Raw genomic sequence first — 7,134 nt, 5'->3', positions numbered from 1 at the left:
CAAGTGTCAGTCATTCAAACAAATTAGCTCCAGAGCACACCTGAGGCTATGTGCTTTAAACTCTTATTGTGGCTGTGGACATTGTCATAATCATTAATAACTTGCATATATAGACACAAATTATTAAAATTTTCTAAAAGTTACTCTGTGTGTAACATAATTTCCTCTGTCTATGGAGGCAACACTGATCGAATCCTATTCTCCCTGCTTGCAAGCTATAAAAAGATTAAATGGTAAAACAGACAATTTCCTATCCCTCTGGTCAATGTGGTTACAAGCTAATTTCATCCAAAGACAATATGTCTTAAAACAAAATCTCACATTGGTTCTCCTAGTTTCAGCAAAAAGTGGGTCAGCTGTTTTGTTTGTTTGTACGCATTTTCTGTGCAGTTAACAGGGGAATGAATTCAGTTTTGTACGAACAAGAGGGAAGCCATAACCTCTCCTCCACTCCTCCAGTTGCTGCTTATAATGCATGTCTGTGCCTGCCTGAAATGCCTTAGTTTTCTTTGTATCATTTATATTGTCTCAATCCAGGGAAATCAAGAGTGAGATGGGTATAAAATCAACAGGGGCATCGTGGTGGGTTATTGAAATCACATTGCACTTCACTACACCATCTCTAGACACAGTTGGCTGTAAAACCCTTTATTTGCACAAGTACTTCTGGGATATGAAGTAGAGAGCTTTGGAGCACCCACATGCGAATGAACTCTGCTTGACTTTGCTCAAAGTTGTCGTTTCCACAAAGTTACTTCTCAGTGATCTCTCACTCTGCATGTTGCAAATGACTCACCTCTCTCTCCGTCCCCTCTCTCCGTCCCCTCTCTCCCTCTGTATCTTTGTCTCTCTGTGTCTTTGTCTCTCTCGTTCTCTCTCTCTCACTGTAACATCTGTCATGAGCTGGAAACAGCTTCACACCAACTGTGCCTCTCCCTGACTGTGTAGCCTGCCTGCCAGCCAGTCAGCCCGTGTTTTCAGCCCCATTAAACCTCATTGCTGCATCATTATAGCAGGTCTGCACCTCTTATCATGCTACTTCCTGGTTACCCTGCAATGCAACAACACCTGCTGATGAGCTAGAGGGTAAAGAGAGGGCAAAGCAATGGTTAAATACCTGTGAAAAACACCGGCTGGGTCTGTATATGCTAGATGGATGGATATGAGGTGAGACGGTACTTGAATGTCACATTTCTTTGCAATCCCGCTTGCATCTCAAATAGCAACACTTCACACCAGAAATGACACACCACAGCCTCCCACAACCCTGAACAGGAATGAGCGGGTATTGAAAACGGATGGATGGAGAGATGAGGAAAAATGAATTGAAGACGTGGGCCGAGAAATGCTTTGGAAACAACTAGCAGAGCACTTTCATGCAGAAGCAGTATGTGAATAGGGAAATGAGACTTTCTATTCATTATGTGTTGACTCCTTCCTCTTACCTTTCAAACTTGTTTTACGTGTAATCCTGCTCATATCCTCTTTAAATCCATCTATTCTTCCCTCTCCTTTACCCTCCCTCAGCCCACCTCCTCTCTATCCCTAACTTCCTTCTTTCTCATGCTCGCCCTCTTCCTCCTCCACCTCTCCTTTCCTCTTACTTGCTATTCGCCCCTCCTCTTCCTCAGATTAAAACCTAATCTCTTATAATGGCAGTCTTGCTGTCTAAAATGCCATCTGAATGCTTAATTAATATTTAAAGAGTAGATTTTTTCTCCTCTCCCCTCCTTCTTTTTGTTTCCCTCTTAATTCCTTGCTCTTCTTCTTGCGTGTCTTACATTTTCCTCTTCACACTGTCCTCATCTCCATTCTTCATTTCCATTCATCCTTCACTTCATTCTTTCTCCCTCTGCATTTCTGCCTTCCTCCATCTTCTTCTTCCTCAAGTCAAGTTCTGATCTTTCATACTGATTGTCTGTATGTCTAAATGCTCTCTAACGGCTTTATCAATACTTAATGAACATACCATAAATACTTTATAAACCCTAAACCCTGAAATCCCTAGAGTTTCATTAGCCATGGAGATATACACTTTTCTCCATCTTCACGATGACTAGAGGCTCAGTGAAATCAGCACTGGATAGTGATTGTTTTATCATTTAGTCTCTGGTCAGGCCAGATTACTGTAGGCATGGTATTTGGCTGCTGCTGCCTCTAATGTAAATGTGCTTGCTTTTGTGTAGTAGGTGGAACACATACACTGAGTATTAACACTCCACCAACAAGTCAAATTACTCTGCTTATTTTGAGGATGTTAACCTTTATGTACTGTACATTGTTTTGTGGACAAAAGTGGTAGGGTTTCCGCCACCTCTTTTAATTGATTTCAAGGGGAATCCAACCTAGTGGCAGGCATTACATGCTGAAAATAACTACATAGAAATAGCCAATCTTCCCGCTGATGGTCTTGTTTGTTTATGTAGGTCATATAGAGAAAACTGTTTCCTAACCAGTTAAAAATCCCTTGTAGTTTGTTTCAGAGATCCCAGAGCTTCTGGATGTACAATATGCATTTCTCAGCATAGAGCCACAGCTGGTTATTTCTTCTACTGTGTGTATTTGTGTGTTGAATGTCTCCAGAGAATTGTGTTTAATCTGCAATAATACAAAAAGGGCATCGGCATCATCACTGTTGTCACATCCCTTTAACTTTAGAGGAATAACAACTTTTCAAGCAGAAAAAGAAAACATTAAAATTGTTCCATCCACTAAAGTAAATTCTACAACAGGTTTTTTCTCAAGCTAATTGGCTTCAAAGGTCATTTAGCTTAGCTTACTTTTAAAGGATTGAGCAAACACTCAAGCAGCATTAAAACTGGGGTTAGAGGTGTTTCAAGTAAGGCCATACTTATAAAAATATTCAGAAGTAGAAAAGCTGTTTTCCACTCTGTGGCTCTCTAGTGGCTGTGAAGTGGCCAAGAAACCCTGACTATTCAAAAAAAATGGCATCACACTTGACTAAGTGAGAGACTGACTATGTTTCAATGTTTCAATGTTTAATTTAATTTTGTGACGGGCAAAACGTTTTTCCTCCCTCTGGCTTCTCACACTGCCTGCATCTTCACACTCTGCATGACTCATTTAAAGCAATAAGAGAGTCCTTTCTAGTTAATGGGGACTCCACACACACTGTTCTCTCATTCTCTAGTCACACATGCAGTTATCCATCAATTCTCCCATTTATTTCCATGTTTGCATCTCCTTCTCTCCAGCTTTTGCATTGCTCTCTACTGTCCTCTTCTTATTGCAATCGTAACCTAGCTTCTTCTCTTTTTCATGCCATTTTTCTCTTTTCTTCACTCAAACTGTCTCTACTGTGTGTATTAAAAGCCAGTAATTCATCACAGAGTCAGAGCAGAGTGCAGTCCCTGCTGCACACCAGTGTGCAGGCTGCTTGTCTGCCAGCCATCCAGAGCTGGAATCAATCACCCAATCCTGAGACACTGAAACCATCAGGGAGGGTCAGACAGAGATAGAAGAGAGAGAGAGGCAGAGAGGAAGCTAGAAGGAGGGAGAAAGGGTGGAGGTGGACATACAGAAAGATATAAAAACCCAGGGTGGATTAAATAAACATTTCCTGGACTGAATGCAGATCAAAATGTCTCATGAGGTGACCAGTTTCCCTTTGGGTGTGATGTGAAAGAAAAAAAAGACTACAGATGGGTAGATGCATAGCCAGACTAAACAACACCCTGGCCTGATAATGTTACATCTGTCGTGCTGTTTCTTGTTGTTGATGTAGTTGTTTATGCGTCAGACTGACCACACAAACACATCTTATGAGTGTGGGCCTGATTCCTAACAGCTGAGTAGAAGTGGTGTCATTTCCTGTGGTTCTGTGGTGCACAATACTCTGTGGTACTTCTTCATGGCTCAGCCTTTAACTTCTCTTCAGCCAAAAATCCTAAATGTGGGATTTAGCAGCAGCAGTTTCTTATCTTGTGGGGATCCACCAGAAACAGGCCTGTGATCCATTTTGAGTTTAAGATTACAATTGTGGCTGACCGGTAAAATGTCTGAACTTCCCACCACTGTGGGAAGCCAATTAAGAAAAATGCATTTTTGAGGAGTTATTCATCAAAATATGAAACACATACTTATAGACATAGAGGTAAAAAATGTTCCATAGATTAGACCGCTAAAACCCAAGGCAACTAATCACGCCAAGGCACTGCTAAGGGATTACAAGGATTACGCACACAAACGCCTACACATAGGAGCCCTAATGTCTTAAAAACATACTTGGTGTGTACAATACGTACACATCCATCCCTCTCTAGCTCTTTCTTTTCTCTCTCTTCTCTCCTGTAGTACTGAATGCTGTAATCAAGGCTAATGGGACTCAGCTGTTGGCCAGTCTAATTACCTGGAATGCAGACAGATGATCTGGGAGACAGGCCTACACAGAGACACACACTCACACGCACACACACACACACACACCACATGCTGTCAAATGGTTTTCATAGACAAGTATTTTTCTTTCATGCACCTGCCACTCAAAGAAGTGTGCGTGCATGTAGCGTGAGTCAGCATGCGCTAATATGTATGTTGTCTGTGTTTCTGTGTGTTAGCAGAATAAAAAAAGTCAAGTGTGTGTGTAGGTGTGTGTGCTTATGAATGCATGCATTTGTTAAAGGTCAATAAAAGCTCAGGCAAAATTTCCATTCCTTCTCCAAGTCAGGAATTCCCAGTGAACAGCTTGGCAGAGAAAAGAATGTTGCTAAATTTACACAAAACCTCTCCAGTCTTTTATTTCTCTGTTTTTTATTAACTGAACAATTCTAGATATTTTCAACCTGGGCGATGTTTTCCCATCACTTACACTCACGCTGTTTGCCTCTAACCAAATTCTCACCCATTTGACAAACACTAACCTCATTTAGTGGTGAGTTGGATAGAGACAAGGCAAAAGTTAAATAACCTTGAGTGAAAATTCAAAATTATTTATTTTAAGATATTTTAAGTGCCTTTTAGAGTTCAGATGGGGTTGATTTAAATGCTGTCCAGAAAATCAAACGTTCAACAGAAACACAGACTTCTTGTCTCTGAAGATGATAATAGTGCATCCCATCCCACAGATCCAATTTGCGCATATTAAAGAACAATAGAAAAATCCGTGAGTAGGCTTGGATTTTCATGAAAACAGAGGGATTTTGAAACAAATCTCTTGTATGTCTGATATGTGTCCCAGTGTCATACGAGGCCTTGACAGCCTGATGTCGTAGTGTCTGTCTGAGGTGAGAGCAGACATTTAGAGCTTCAGGGAAATCCTCGCTCTAAATGATTAATGGAGTCTGGAACGGAGATGGGGAGTTGTCTCTGACTCTGCAGCTACACACCCTGTTGTTGCTTTTGAGAGGTAGAGTTACGTGTGTGTGTGTGTGTGTGTGTGTGTGTGTGTCATCTGAAGCTACATCATAACAGTGTGACCTATTTCATGCAAGTTCAGAGAGACTCATTAACGACAGCAGCTACACATACACACACATACAAACATACATAGTAAAAGAAATGTCCACACAACCATAAACAGAGGTGTCACACTGGGTTGAGATAATCAAGGCAGGAGCAAGGGAGGAGAAGGAGGATGAATGGAAGTTAAAGGAAGAGGAAGTGAGAAACAGAAGGACATGGATTTGTCAAATGTAACTGCAGCATACATTTGTAGCATATATAGTCGGACTTAAAGTTGTTAGTTAATGCCCACATTAAGCAATGATAAAGATCATAATACTATAATCATCCACACGTTATCCAGCAGAAAGGTTAAAATAAAATGCTACTTTGAAAATGATTTGCAGTCTCCTAGACAACCATATTGTGTGTTTCATTAACTGACTGAATGTATGGCAATACACGGTTGTGTATTATCAGCACAGAAATATAAAACGGACCTTGTGTCTTTTATGAGGCAGAGGGAGCATAAAATTTTATTATTTATTAAAAAAAAGGAAACTAAATATTGAACACCACATGTAAGGGTTTACTGCTGGAAGAAGCCTCAATAAAGACAACAGAGAACCCTCTCCAAGCATGATAGCATGAAATTATTAAGGAGCTTTCAAATGTTATTATTGTCAACAATATTTTTTTGGGTGGTTAGAGTAATTAACGGAATAAAACGTCAGGGTGAAATTAAAAGATTTGAACTGAAAAAGCTTTATGGAGTAAATAATTGGTAATCTGAATAGTTTTTATTATTATTCTTACTACATACTTACAACGTGCAAAAAAAAACTGGTACTATTAATGGTTCTTCTGGGTCAGTTTTGTTATTTGGTGGACCTTCTTATTCTCTCTGATAAACAAACATAAATCATGTGCTTTTGATTTCAGTCAGTTCAGTCAACTGAATACTACTGATGCAGCTACAATAATTTATGTCATCTCTGTTGGATAGCCTTTTATTTCATCAACAGTAGGCATCAGTTTTATGTCTCTTCTTGCTAATGTCACCATTTTGCACAGCGGTGGTATTTCTGGACAGTATGGCTAAAGGAATGTGGGAGAGAGAGGATGAGAAGTGGTCAGCTGGTCAAGAGCGAGACCTTGCAATCCTCGGTGCATGGTCTGCAGCATACACTGTGACCCTGCATTACCTACTCTAACAGATTAAAAGCAAGTTCAGCTCTGCTCCTAAAATGACTCACATACTACCTCCTTTATTTCCACTCCCTCTTCTCCTTTCACTGAATTGCTCCTTGATTGCCTGTCTGTATCAGAGCATTTCATTAGAAAAATGCAATAAACCAGAAGGCCTGCTGGATTGCTGGATTATCATTGAGGAAGCACTTTCTCGGATAAGGGAAGAGAAAATTAATAAAGAAAGTTTTTAGACAAACTTATTGAATGCAACTTTTTTTTGTTTCCGGCTTCTTTTTGCCCTGCTAATGGCATGTGGCTTGTCCTCAGACAAATTATTGGAAAATGAAGTTAGAAAGAAAACAAATTAAAGGGAAACTGCAAAATTAAAAAAGTTTTTGAAAAGTGCAGGGGAGAAGTAGGTTTGTGCTCTCGCCATTGCAGTGATTAAACATAAAACACTGGCTCAGACACAAGAATCACATCGGCTTAGAGGGAAGAAATGTGTCATGTTACACACATGCATGCCGAGATGAGTATGGGAAA

This window comes from Morone saxatilis, unplaced genomic scaffold (assembly GCF_004916995.1).
Source record: "Morone saxatilis isolate NCDOM2014 unplaced genomic scaffold, NCSU_SB_2.0 Contig24, whole genome shotgun sequence".
In the NCBI taxonomy this organism is placed as follows: Eukaryota; Metazoa; Chordata; class Actinopteri; family Moronidae; genus Morone; species Morone saxatilis.
This window is presented reverse-complemented; position numbering follows the sequence as displayed.